This window comes from Staurois parvus, unplaced genomic scaffold (genome assembly GCF_062004578.1).
Source record: "Staurois parvus isolate SC_StPar_1 unplaced genomic scaffold, SC_StPar_1.0 ptg000458l, whole genome shotgun sequence".
NCBI classification, from domain to species: Eukaryota; Metazoa; Chordata; class Amphibia; order Anura; family Ranidae; genus Staurois; species Staurois parvus.
The window spans coordinates 1,774,370-1,789,545 of record NW_028318254.1 but is presented as its reverse complement, the minus strand read 5'-3'; the positions used below and the strand labels follow the sequence as shown (position 1 = coordinate 1,789,545).

Below are 15,176 nucleotides of genomic sequence, written 5' to 3'. Positions count from 1 at the left end.
CTCTTTGTCCTGTGGTCAGCTTGTATGATAAACTGTAATGCAGATGTATCCCAACAATGGCGGCTATGAGAACTAGGGGCAACTATATGTAATGTTCACAACTATGTGTAGGTAGATAGCGGAGGTGCCTAACTGTCAGTATTCACTTGGTTAGTGGGAGTATGGGTCTCTCTCACTCGATCAAAGTAGCCTGGCAGATTGTAACAGTCTGTCTTTTCCTGCAGATGGGGTCAGTCCACAGACTTTGCTGTTCAGACTGCATCCCTGCTGGGTAGAATGGCAGACCAGATGGTCAGTAGGCTCTTTCCGCTCTTCCTCTTCTCTCCAACCCTGGCTCCACGGCCTAGTTCAGCACTTCAGCCATTAGCACACCTCCTTCTTCTTCAATCTTTCCGTGCACTCTCCTGGCCAATCTCCCGCTTTTGGATATTTATATCCCCCCCGCCAACACATGATGCCTCTCTTGGGAAATGTAGTCCCTGAACACCCTGCTCACCAGCTGAGTCCTGCTGTTCAGCATACAAGTTCCAGAGGGCTGTTCTGTCCATGTAAGTAACTCTGAATAACAGGCCACAGCCATCTAAAGTCCATCTTAATGTATTGCAAGTAATAACATTTCAATGGGTTACACACACTATAGACAATAGCTCAAAAGTTCTAATTTTGTGTCCCATTTACATCTTTGACTCGGAGAAGGCTTACCAGAGAGCAGAGCATGGGAAATGGATGAAATTTGGTACAGTGCACCCCAGGTTCCCCCCTACAGAGAAATATAGGCTTGCCACCTTAGTGGGATCTCAGGATTTTGGGTATTTCACATTTTGTAAGTTGTATTGTGATAGTGGCTCTTATGATGTGGAAGAAGCAGAGTTGGGTACTGGGAACGCTGCTGATTAAAGTCTAAGTTTGCCTACAGAAAAAAGAAAATAAGCACAAGGGACAATACTTTCCAAAAGTGTGATGGGTCCCTTGTGCTCCTGTCTTCAATTGCAATCTTCCATCCTCTGATGCCGCCCTAAATCCTCACTGCCGTAATCTTCTAGGGGTTAATGGAAGCTAAGGAAGTTGTCACATACACTCATCAAGTGTGCCCAACTATGCCTGCCAATTCTGCCCAGCTGCTCCATTCTTAGAAGTAAGTACTGCAGCTTCTATGAATGAAATGTGATCTATGAATGGAGGACACTCATGTGATTGCAAGGTTCACCCTTCCATTCATAGATCATGTTTCATTAATCAAAACTGTAGTATGGCTGCTATGATTGCAGGAGCTGGGCGGAAAGGGGATAGGGGAGAGGCATCAGAGGACAAAAGCACAAGTGACACATCACACTGAAGGTAAGTAATGTCCCTTGTGCTTATTTTGTAATTTTTTTTTAGAGGTAAACGTGGGTTTCAAGCAAATTCTAGTTTCCATATTTGTTGTATCTTTAGCACTTAGGCACCTTGGGGAGCCATTTGGGTTCCTCCGGGATGCTGTGAGCAAGAGATTCAGTTTGCCATGGATCAGAGATGGATGAGAGGACTCTGTGATGGGAAAGGTGCGGAGATCTGTGGTGATGGAAGAAAATTATATGATGGGGTACTCTGATAAGATGTGGGGACTCTTATGCATAGGGGGGCTTCTATGTGATGCAGGGACTTTGATGTAATGGGTGGCTTCTGACTCTATGGTGTGGGGCCCCTGATGTATAGGAAGGGACTTTAATGTGATGGATACTCAAATGTGAAGGGGGGACTTCTGATGTGTTGGGGGCCTCAGATATGAAAGGGGAACTCTGATGTGATGGGAAGACCTCTGATGTGAAGGTGGGCTTCTGATGTGAAGTTGCAGAAGGTTGCATCCAGAGGGTTGGACAGTCTGTGATGCATTTTATGTTGTATGTGTCCTCAGGTCCAACAGACCTACCATAAAGTAGTATGAAGAATACAGATGTTTCCCAGAATCCACATTAAACAAGTTCACCAAGGTCATGAGAAATAGGTACAGTAGTGAACACATTCAGTGTTAGACTGCCTGATGGTCTGTACATACTGGTAAGCAGACACAGTAATTAAATACTGTATTGTAGTAATACTATTTTGGAATTCTGTCCAACATCTGAATAAAAGGTGCTGCAATGTCTTGTACTGAAAGTTTGAGTTAAAATGTATTGACATCAGTGAATTTACCAAATCTAAGAGTGTCTATGACACCCAACAGGCCAAGTGGCAAATCACTGCCTGGGATCCTAAATTTGGATCATGGATATCTGGAGGTTTCTGGAATTTTTCTTGTGTTGTTGTATACAATGAGGACAAATGTCTTGTATTATGTGTATGTACTAGAGGTCTGTTGTCATGATTGGTGTTACATTGGTACGTGTAGTTTGTGAGGTCATGAGGCCACTAGGAGGAAAGCAGTGGCCATGGTGAGGATGAGAGGAGTTGGCTAAAGGGGTAGAGATAACATTTTACTTCTTCAGAAGATGCAGAAGTTAATGTGGTTTGTTTTGACAGCTGCATTTTGACAAGTTAGAAAAAATAATTTTTGTAATTTGTAATCTTTGAGGCTGCTTCTGATCATGAGATGTGATGAGCAGACTGTGATATCTGCATGACCATGAACATGACCATGAACATCTAAACTGATTACCTTCTGAACTTGAGGACAATCCCATCTTGTCTGCTGGATAGAGATAAGGAGATCTGTGAGGACAACAAATGGCTTCTTTAGGTTTTCTTTTATTATAGATATACAGTACATTCTCCTACAAATCATATAAAGTCACACAGTCGGTGTGCATTTGGTAACAATTGCCAATATATAGCAGAAATGTGGTGTCATATGGTGCCTCCCACAGTCTCTTATTTATATCTCAGAAAAGTTGATTGCAATTTTACTGTTCTTTCCTCAATTATTCTCTGTAAATGGTGAGAACTTGTTACTTTTCCTTCTATGATCACTCGTGGTGACCAGGCGCTAATTAGATAAAACACACAAATACTGATAAATTTTGTTCTTTATCTCAGTGTTACCAGGGGAAGCGCAGGCAGTGGGTGAGGAAACAAGAGAGGCGCTGGCAGGTTACCGGAGCGATTTATAGGGGCTTTTGTCTTCTTTCAGGGAACAGTCCTCCACACACAATAGAAAAGTACAAAGGCAGTCTATCCTAATTAGCGTTAAATGCTTGACTCATACAGTTGTCATTAAGCCTGCAAGCAGCTCTGCCTTATAATGATGTGTTGGATTACATCCGGTGAGTTGAGCTGGCCCCATTGTCCATCTCTAGGATAGGAATATTGGCTGTGTGTGTTGTATGTGTTGTTCTGTGTTAATAATGCATAATTTCCCTGTGTTCAGAATAACCCCTTGTTGGTATCTGCATCACCAAATTCTCCTCCAGATAGCTCAAATATTTTTAATGATTCTGAAGGTTCCTCCCAAACCAGTTAGAGGGGAACAACACTAAAACTGAAATTCCCCACATAAATAAAACAAAATTAGGTCCTGTCAGATAGCAGTTTTGCAGCCAGGAACCCCTAACATATCCATCCTGAACCTTGAATAATATAATATGCCAGGCCTAAATATTATCAACACTGGGTCCCCCATTGCCCTCCACTACATTCAAGCATGGCTCTTGTCCAGGGGCTGACTGATAACTTATGGGGCCCCCGGGCAATAGGAGATCATGGGGCCCCTGTGTCCTTGCCCACACTCAAATCACACCCAAAAACGCCTATAAAAAGGTATCAGGGGCATTTCATGGGGCCCTCTACTGACCCTGGGCCCTCGGGCAGTGCCCGAGTGCTCTAATGATCAGTCCGCCCCTGCTCTTGTCATTTGTGCTAAAATTGCTATATTAACAGACTCCCAGTTATCAGTGTGTAGGAGGTGGCAGAGCATTCCCTTATTTTGGCCACTAGGTGGCATCCCATAGAGCTGTATAAAGTAGAAGCATGGGCATGAGGGGGAGTAAAGTAAGGGAAAAGAGAAGTAGCAGCTTCTAGATGTGTCCGCCTTTGTGGGACTCGTTGGGGCTTGTACGGCCATCATGTAGCCACATCAGTGGTAGGTTGTTCCTTGGCTGGGAAATGCCTATCAAGGGCCCTGTGGCCGTGAAGGGAAGGATTGGGGCAGGAGAGGTGTAACTTGTAAAGTGCCTCTGACTTATTTCAAAATGTTGTCTGCTTAGAGCTCCAAACTGTTATTATTACTTTGATGAAGTTATCAAGCAAAGCTTTGAAAACTCTTCAGACTGCTGTCGGGAGTGTGGAACCACACAGACAAGGGGACCAGGATCTTAAGTCTGTCTGTGGTGTCCAGTGAGGTCACACTCTGCACATATTATGTTGTACCTGCTAATAGGTGGTTTCTTAGCAAGAGGTTCTTCTAACCTCTAATGATCTCAGAAGGTGATACTAATAGAGTCATGGCCAACAGCTCTGTCTAAAGGTCTCTGAAGGAACAGTAAGTGGAGGATTTAGCAAAAATATGTCTCTGAGGAGCTCTAAAGCTACAGGTTAAGAGCTCCTTGTAAAGATCTCTGCATTGGCTACAAGTAGAATATTCAGGAGATCCCGATAATGGTTTTTGAAGGAGTAGAAGATACAGCAATAGCCAGGAATCCCCTCTGGGGGTCTCTTATGACTCCTGCCTTTTATAATCCATGAAGTAAATGCGCTTGACTGACCAGTCAAAAGTGATACCATGCCCCTAGCCAGCAGATAAAAATTGTCATTCAGTGAGAATTACTCTTTGTGACTTGTCAACATAAGGTCATATGTGTCTTGTACTTTAAAAAGTACACTGCTCAAAAAAATTAAAGGAACACTTTGAAAACAATACAGTATGGCATTTTATTGATTATGTCACACACATTTATGTGATTAGCACAGTGCTATTTTGTGTTTTTATTATAGGTTTGATGACTAGCATTAGAGTTCACTGAGTGCATTGCAGCTGGTTCACAATTTATTTATTATCATTTTTGGTATATTTTACACATATATACACTGCTCAAAAAACTTAAAGGAACACTATGTGTTAGGAACGTAAGGATGCCCCATTGTTTGATGGAAATGAAAATTTTCAACCTACAAAGGACTGAATTCAAAGACACCCCAAAAATCATAGTGAAAAAATGATGCAGCAAGCTAGTCCATTTTGCTGAAATTTCATTGCAGCAACTGAAAATGGTACTCAGTAGTTTGTATGGCCCCTACGTACTTGTATGCATACTTGACAATGTCTGGGCATGCTCCTATTAAGATGACAGATGGTGTCCTGGGGTATTTCCTCCAAGATCTGGACCAAGGCATCACTGAGCTCCTGGACAGTCTGAGGTGCAACTTGGCAACGTTTGATGTACCGAAACATAATATCCTAGAGGTGTTCTATTGGATTTAGAACAGATAAGCTTGGGGGCTATTCAAAGGTATCAATTCCTTCATCCTCCAGGAACTTGCTGCATACTTTCACCACATGAGGCCGGGCATCCTGCTTCTAATGAGAAGACAGATGCTGTCCTGGACAGTCTGAGGTGCAACCTGGCGGTGTCGGATGGACCAAAACATGACATCCCAGAGGTGTTCTATTGGATTTAGGCCAGGCGAGCATGGGGGCCATTCAATGGTATAAATTCCTACATACTCCATTAACTGCCTGCATACTCTCACCACATGAGGCCGGGCATTGTCGTGCACCAGGAGAAACCCAGGACCCACTGCACCAGTGTAGGGTCTGGCAATGGGTCCAAGGATTTCATGCCGATACCTAATGGCAGTCAGGGTGCCATTGTCTAGCCTGTAGAGGTCTGTGCATCCCTCCATGCCTCCCCAGACCATCACTGGCCCACCACCAAAACGGTCATGCTGAACGATGTTACAGGCAGCATAACATTCTCCAGACCCTTTCACGTCTGTCACATGTGCTCAGGGTGAACCTGCTCTTATCTGTGAAAAGCACAGGGTGCCAGTGGCGAACCTGCCAATTCTGGTGTTCAATAGCAATCTATGGTACTGGGCAGTGAGCACAGGGCACACTAGAGGACATTGGGCTCTCAGGCCACCCTCATTAAGTCTGTTTCTGATTGTTTGGTCAGAGACATTCAGACCAGTGGCCTGCTGGAAGTCATTTCATAGGGCTCCGGCAGTGCTCCTGTTCCTCCTTGCACAAAGAAGCAGATGCCGGTCCTGCTGATGGGTTAAGGACCTTTTACAGCCCTGTCCAGCTCTCTTAGAGTAACTACCTGTCTCCTGGAATTCCCTCCATGCTCTTGAACCTTCTGGCAATGTCACATATTGATGTGGCATCCTGGAGGAGTTGGACTGGCTGTGCAACCTCTGTAGGGTCCAGGTATCGCCTCATGCTACCAGTAGTGAAACTGATCCTAGCCAAATGCAAAGCTAGTGAAAAACAGTCAGAAAAGATGAGTAGGGGAAAAAATGTCAGTGGCCTCCACCTGTAAATCATTGCTGTTTTGGGGGTCATCTCATTGTTGCCCATCTAGTGTACCTGTTGTTAATTTCATTAACACCAAAGCAGCTGAAACTGATTAACAACCCCCTCTGCTACTTAATTGACCAGATCAATATCCCAGGAGTTTAACTGACTTGATGCTATACTCTGATTAAAAAGTGTTCCTTTAATTTTTTTGAGCAGTGTATATAATATATGATATCTGCAGCTTTTGCGCAAGAGAACAAAACAGCCCCCTCCGACTCCCTGTGAAACTGCTGCCAATTGTTCCACAGACTATTTAAAAAAATACATCATGGCTGTCCAAGGTCAGCCAATTTAACTAACTACCTGGAATTAACCCTTGGTTCACAATAGAACGGGTAGAAGCTGCTGTGGAACCCACACTTTGTCCCGCAGCTGCAATCACACAAAATGCGGGACCCACTGACAGGTGACATTAATCTTAATGGAACCCCGCCCGCACTGCAAAACTATAGTTCGGTTGCAGGCTGGAAAGGTGCAAGGACCTTTTCTCTTTTTTTTTGAGAGTCACGGCAGCCCATTCAAATGAATGGGCTGCTGTGCCTCAGCCCGCATAATGCAACTAGTAAAAAATTGTCCTCTTAACCTTTAGTAATTATATCTCTGAATATTATTATGCACAAGAAATCATCAAGACCTTTTTGCCTCCATTATTGTTTTTCTATTGCTGCATTATGTCAAAATGCTTTCTACAGCGTACCAACTCTTAAACTGGCCATACATAAATCGAAATTTGGCCAATTCAGAGGAGACTAGCTAAATTTCAATCCATGTGAGGGCAGGGTGGTTGGAGAGAAGTCAGTCTACTGATCAACTGTTGTACAACCGCCCTGTTGGATTTTGCCGCTCGATCAACGCCACATATAGCTGTCAGCACTGATCAATATATTCTGGCAATGAAGAAGTCTCCCCACTGTCAGAATACAAATGCTCAGCAGGTTGGATTTCCCCATCCATCTCGAATATGTGGATGGGGGAATCTGGTCCTTTTTTTTTCACTCAACACCAGGGGCGGACTGACCATTTGGAAACTCGGGCACTGCCCAAGGGCCCGGGGTCAGGAGGGGGCCCCTGGTACCTTTTTCATAGGCTTTTTTGAGTTTGGGCAAGGACACAGGGGCCCCATGATCCCCTATTGCCCAGGGGCCCCATGAGTTGTCAGTCCGCCCCTGCTCAACGCGTGGTTTAACGAAAAAAAAAATACTAATGTATGGGCTGCTTTACTCTAAAGAACCCTTTCATAAAGAACCCTTCACACAGTTTTATTTCCCTTTTTATACAAGCCAAAGTCTTGTCTGCTTTTGTAGCTGCCACCTAACTTTGAGGAAAGCTACTCAATTGATTGCAAAGAACTATTTCCTTCTCTATTTTTGTTTTGCCCATTTGTATTCCATTTAATAAATAGGGGTAATGCTATTCTCCAGACCTAGGTGCACAACCTTGCATTTTTTAAATAAGAAAAGGCTAACTTCAGGTTGAGCACTATTCAAAATATTTTCAATAAATTACTTTCTTGTATATATCCTTTGTACAGGGACCCCAGATATGTGTAGATTTTGATACACACATTTACGCTCTAAAATCCCCATATATTAGTGTAAGTATATTTTAGATTAGACCTTTTTCCAAGTACAATGTCTATAAATCACTGACCTGCCTGTGAGGATAATAGTTTATAGTTGCAAATGGTTTACATAAAAAGAATCAGCATAATAAATAACAAATATTACCCTGCAAAATGGTAAATAATCCATTACACGTACGGTAACTATATAAATAGGCCATACATTAAAAACCACTATAAACCAATTTGAGGTGAAAAATAAAATGATGGCCTTGGATGGGATGTGAAGTAGCTAACATGCACCTGACTGTTGAGACACTTTAGATTGTCATGTGGATCAATATCCTGGTCGCTTTGTATATTTTTTGCTCTGGCCTTGTCCATTAACTCTCTTGTTGTACAAACCTACTTACATCCCTGTCTGTTCTGTTTAAAATGTTAAAAAAGAGTGTAAAAATAATTATGGCTTCTAAATATTTTTTTAATTTCTGACATGTGGGGGATATCTACGATGTAGTAAGCATTTATGTGCATAACTGAATATGTGCATATACTGTATGTGTGTGGTGGGGAGAGGCCTTTTTAAAGTTATATTCTTATATTTTGTTTTATCAATATACATTTTTACTTTTTTTACTTCCCTCAGCTCATCCTTCTTCTCAATTCGTCCAATCAGCCCTCTTTCCATCCCTCCTCTCATCCCTTTGCTAAATTGCTCTGCTCATCTCTCAGCTCATTCCTCCGCTTATCCATCCGCTCATCCCTCCCATTTTCTCACAGATAACAGATTGATAGTGGAACACAGACACCAAACTTTATATTCGAGAATGAATCCCTACTTTTATACTGCTAAAACAAATACCAGGAAATACTGTATATTGAATCCAATCATTTATTTCCTCTTATAGATACCATAACCAATTATAACTAAACCTAGCAGACAATAATTTGTGTTTGCAGACTGTACTTGTTAATCCCTTGCAGTTGGGTTAAGGTCTGAAGTCTGTCTGTGAGTTGTGCAAATACACCAAAAATTTACCTAGGGGCTATGATATTGTGAGTGGAATATAAAATCAAACCAACAAAATCTATTGCAATCAAAATAATAAATTAAATAGGCAAGAATCATCTAGATAATAGCACACTGTAAGTTACCTTCAGAAATAGATGGTGGTAAATTGCCTTGGATGAATGGATATGGCTTTCGCCACAGCTCAGACAACCACCCCACTTAGCACTCCTAACACAACAACCCCCTCAACACTTTGCTCCCTTGACCTCACTACCACCGAAGAGGTCACTAAGATTTTCTCCGAAGCCCGCCTCACCACCTGCCCCCTGGACCCTGTCCCCTCACAACTCCTGCGGTCCCCCTCCTCTTCCATCCTATGCTTCCTCACTCACATCTTCAATCTTTCCCTCTCCTTCCCCTCCCCTCTAAAGCACGTGCACATCAGTCCCATACTTAAGAAACCCTCCCTGGACCCCTCCGACCTGAACAACCTAAGACCCATCTCCCTACTGCCATTTACCTCTAGACTCCTAGAACGCTTAGTCTACAATCGCCTGAGCTCCCATCTCAATGACAACAACCTTCTCGACCCTTTACAGTCCGGCTTCCGCCCCCTAGACTCCACCGAAACTGCCCTACTCAAATTCACGAATGACCTACTAACCGCCAAAACCAATGGCCACAATACTATACTCCTACTACTTGACCTCTCTGCGGCTTTTGACACGGTTGACCACCCCCCCGCCTCAAAAAACTGCACTTTCCTGGACTCAGAGACTCCGCTCTCTCCTGGTTCTCCTCCTATCTATCGCAGCGCTCCTTCAGTGTTACCTATAACGCTGCCACCTCCCCTTCACTCCCTCTCTCTGTCGGGGTCCCTCAAGGCTCTGTACATGGACCCCTCCTCTTCTCCATCTACACCTCCTCCCTTGGCCAATTGATAAACTCCCACGGCTTCAACTACCATCTCTATGCCGACGACACACAAATCTATCTCTCTAACCCTCACCTAACCCCCTCAGTCTCCAATAGATCACCAGCCTACTAAGTGACATATCGGACTGGATGTCACTCCACTTCCTCAAACTCAACCTTTCCAAAACTGAGCTTCTAGTATTCGCCCCAGCCCGTGCCCCCCCCCCGACTTCTCCATCAAGATCAACAACACTACCATCAGCCCCACCCCTCACGCCAGGGTACAAGGTGTAATCCTAGTCTCCAATCTGTCCTTTCAGCCCCAGGTACAATCACTGACAAACTCATGTAGACTTCACCTCCGCAACATCTCCAAGATACGACCGTTCCTAACCTCGGAAACCACTAAGCAACTCATTCACTCCCTTATTATATCACGCCTTGACTACTGTAACTCCTTCCTCACTGGCCTACCTCACTGCAGGCTATCCCCACTACAGTCCATCATGAATGCTGCTGCCAGACTCATTCACATTACTAACCACTCTATATCTGCCACCCCTCTCTGCCAATCCCTCCACTGGCTTCCAATTGCCCAACGGATAAAATTCAAAACACTAACACTGACGTATAAAGCTGTTCATAACACTGCCCCTAATTACATCACCAACCTTGTCTCTAAATACCACCCAAACCATACTCTCCGCTCCTCGCAAGACCTCCTACTCTCTAGCTCCCGTCTCCTCCTCCCATGCTCGTCTCCAGGATTTCTCAAGGGCTTCACCGATCCTCTGGAACTCCCTACCCCAAGCTATAAGGCTATCGCCTACTCTGCGCACCTTTAGGCGCACTCTGAAAACCCATCTCTTCAGGGAAGCCTACCCCGCCCCCAGCTAATACTGGAATCCACTACTCCTCCTACCACTCCATCCCCCACAGCTAATTACCTCTTGTACCACTATCCCCTCCCTCCTAGATTGTAAGCTCCAAGGAGCTGGGCCCTCTAATCCCTCTTATATTGAATTGTATTGTTACTGTACTGTCTCCCTCCATAATGTAAAGCGCTGAGAAAACTGTTGGCGTTATATAAGTCCTGTATAATAATAATAATAATAATTAAGGTGGCTGCCAACCAAACCCTCAATATGGCTACCAATGGACAGAGATGGCTCAAGCTTAAGCTGGAGTCTATATTTTAAGATGGATCAGATCTAAGATGAAGTCCCTCTTTCAAAATGGAGTCGATCTCCAGATGGAGCTGAACTTCAAGATGGAGACCATCGATGGTGATGGTGATGATGATGGTGATCCCCCTGTCTCTCCTTGAGCTCTCTTAATTATCTTCCTAAAAATAATTTAACCTAGGAGTCCTCTCAGAGGGTGTAGTTTATAATATTTACTCACTCCTGTTTGGAGGTCAGTATTATCAATTAACTATTGTTTTACACAGACAATAGCTAAACATGTTCACCAGATGGCACTCTGAGACTAGAAATCCCTATATTCAGAATAGAGAGGATTTATTTGATTCAACCTTTATAGGATAAACCAATTTTATCCTTAGATTAATTTATATGTTAGTTTATTTAGAGGGTATATAGATAAAACCCTCCCAGAATTTGGTTGCGTTATTTGTGATTTTTAAATTTTGGTACAATCTGAAACATGAAATCTTGGTTAAAGGGATGCCATTTTATATCCATGTTAAAATATTATATATACACCTAAAAAATATTTTGTACACACTTTATACCATTTCCCTCCCACTTCTGAGCACGTCTAAATTATGAAACACAACTATTTCTTATGATAAGGATTGCAAGCAAATATCAACATGCTAATAATCATGACTGAGTTGTAGATACTATGATATCCTGTGTGTATGTGTGTATATATATATATATATACACACACAGGTGAAACTCAAAAAATTAGAATATCGTGCAAAAGTTCATTTATTTCAGTAATGCAACTTAAAAGGTGAAACTAATATATGAGATAGACTCATTACATGCAAAGCAAGATAGTTCAAGCCGTGATTTGTCATAATTGTTTTGATGATTATGGCTTACAGCTCATGAAAACCCCAAATCCACAATCTCAGAAAATTAGAATATTACATGCAATCAAAAAAACAAGGATTGTACATAAAACAATATCGGACCTCTGAAAAGTATAAGCATGCATATGTACTCAGTACTTGGTTTGAGCCCCTTTTGCAGCAATTACTGCCTCAGTGCGGCGTGGCATGGAAGCTATCAGCCTGTGGCACTGCTGAGGTGTTATGGAAGACCAGGATGCTTCAATAGCGGCCTTCAGCTCTTCTGTATTATTCGGTCTCATGTCTCTCATCTTTTTCTTGGCAATGCCCCATAGGTTCTCTATGGGTTTCAGGTCAGGCGAGTTTGCTGGCCAACCAAGCACAGTAATCCCACAGTCATTGAACCAGGTTTTGGTGCTTTTGGCAGTGTGGGCAGGTGCCAAGTCCTGCTGGAAAATGAAGTCAGCATCCCCATAAAGCACGTCTGCGGAAGGAAGCATGAAGTGCTCCAAAATCTCCTGGTAGACGGCTGCATTGACCCTGGACTTAATGAAGCACAGTGGACCAACACCAGCAGATGACATGGCTCCCCAAATCAACGCAGACTGTGGAAACTTCACACTGGACTTCAAGCATCTTGCAGTGTGTGCCTCTCCATTCTTCCTCCATACTCTGGGTCCTTGGTTTCCAAATGAGATGCAAAAGTTGCTCTCATCAGAAAAGAGGACTTTGGACCACTGAGCAACAGACCAGGTCTGTTTTTCTGAAGCTCAGGTAAGACGCTTCTGACGTTGTTTGTTGTTCAGGAGCGGCTTGACAAGAGGAATATGACTTTCGAAGCCCATGTCCAGGATCTGTCTGTGTGTGGTGGCTCTTGATGCACTGACTCCAGCCTCAGTCCACTCCTTTGAATGGGCTTTTCCTGACAATCCTCTCCAGGCTGTGGTCATCCCTGCTGCTTGTGCACCTTTTTCTTCCACACTTTTCCCTTCCGCATAACTTTCTATTAATGTGCTTTGATACAGCACTTTGGGAACATCCAACCTCTTTTGCAATTACCTTTTGAGGTGTTCCCTCCTTATGGAGGGTGTCAATGATGTTTTTCTGCACAACTGTCAGGTCAGCAGTCTTTTCCATGATTGTGATTCCTACTGAACCAGACTGAGAAACCATTTAAAGTCTCAAGAACCCTTTGCAGGTGTTATGGTTTAATTAGCTGATTAGAGTGGGACACTTTGAGCCTAGAATATTGCAGCTTTTCACAATATTTTAATTTTCTGAGTTTGTGGATTTGGGGTTTTCATGAGCTGTAAGCCATAATCATCACAATTATGACAAATCACGGCTTGAACTATCTTGCTTTGCATGTAATGAGTCTATCTCATATATTAATTTCACCTTTTAAGTTGCATTACTGAACTTTTGCATGATATTCAAATTTTTCGAGTTTCACCTGTATATATACACACACACTATATATATATAAATGTACACTATATTGCCAAAAGTATTGGGACACCCCTTGGAGTCAGGTGTACAAACAAGTAAATATGATATACTTTCCTATCTATTTACTAATGCTAGCAGCATAAGGATTAGAAATAGTCCATGTTGATTGAGAGAGTGAAGTTCCGCTTTAAGGAAGCAGGGCAGACTCATATACACTCTACTGCCAAAAGTATTGGGACACCCCTCCAAATCATTGGACTCAGGTGTTCCAATCACCTCCATTGCCACAGGTGTATAAAATCAATCACCTAGGCATGCAGACTGCTTCTACAAACATCAGTGGTTTCAAGCGTGGTACCGTGATAGGCTGCCACCTGTGCAATAAGTCCATCTGTAACATTTCCTTGCTACTAAATATTCCATGGTCAACTGTTAGTGGTATAAAGTGGAAGCAACTGGTAACAACAGCAACTCAACCACGAAGTGGTAGGCCACATAAAATGACAGAGTGGGGTCAGCGCATGCTGAAGTGCACAGTGCGCAGAAGTCGCCAACTGTCTGCAGAGTCAACAACTAAAGGCCTCCAAACTTCATATGGCCTTCAGATTAGCACAACAACAGTACGTAGAGAGTTTCATGGAATGGGTTTCCATGGCTGAGCAGCTGCATTCAAGCCTTACATCACCAAGTGCAATGCAAAGCATTGGATGCAGCAGTGTAAAGCACTCCGCCACTGGACTCTAGAGCAGCGGAGACGTGTTCTCTAGAGTGATGTATTACGCTTCTCTGGCTGGCAATCCAATGGACATGCCTGGGTTTGGCGGTTGCCAGGAGAATGATACTTGCCTGACTGCATTGTGCCATGTGTAAAGTTTGGTGGAGCGGGGATTATGGTGTGGGTTTGTCTTTCAGGGGTTGGGCTTGGCCCCTTCCCGTTCCAGTGAAGGAAACTCTTAAGGCGTCAGCTTACCAAGACATTTTGGCCAATTTCATGCTCCCAACTTTGTGGGAACAGTTTGGGGATGGCCCTTTCCTGTTCCAACATGACTGCGCACCAGTGCACAAAGCAAGGTCTATAAAGACATGGATGAGCGAGTTTGGGGTGAACTTGACTGGTCTGCACAGAGTCCTGGCCTCAACCCAATAGAACACCTTTGGGATGAATTAGAGCAGAGACTGCGAGCCAGGCCTTCTCATCCAACATCAATGCCTGACCTCACAAATGCGCTTCTGGAAGAATGGTCAAACATTCCAATAAGCACACTCCTAAACCTTGTGAACAGCCTTCCCAGAAGAGTTGAAGCTGTTATAGCTGCAAAGGGCGGGCCAACTCAATATTGAACCCTACGACTAAGACTGGGTTGCCATTAAAATCCATGTGCGTGTAATGGCAGGTGTCCCAATACTTTTGGCAATATAGTGTATAGAGTACAGCATGTTGATTTTTGGTTAATGGTTTCCAAGGTGTCCTTCAGTTGTTCTCAGGAATGAACAATAGCAGTTTCTCGTAGTAAGATAAGCATTCAGAAGTGTGTCTCTCAGTCACCTGGGTAAACCGATTATGTTTGCTTCACAATTTACACTTGTAGGTCTCTGCAGGCCTTGCAAACATAGAAGAGTAGTTTTATTTAAAGTGATTTACTCCTTATTCAGGTATGGTCTGGTGGATGGTAGTTCAGATATTATTATTATTATTATACAGTATTTA

General features: G+C 43.3%; 1 protein-coding gene across 1 annotated transcript in view; it reads left to right on the top strand.

The window, feature by feature from the left end:
• The window catches only part of LOC149452860 (opioid-binding protein/cell adhesion molecule homolog), a 472,779-nt gene that overhangs the window by 132,778 nt on the left and 324,825 nt on the right, over window positions 1-15,176 (top strand). The gene's annotated exons all lie outside the window — the stretch shown is intronic.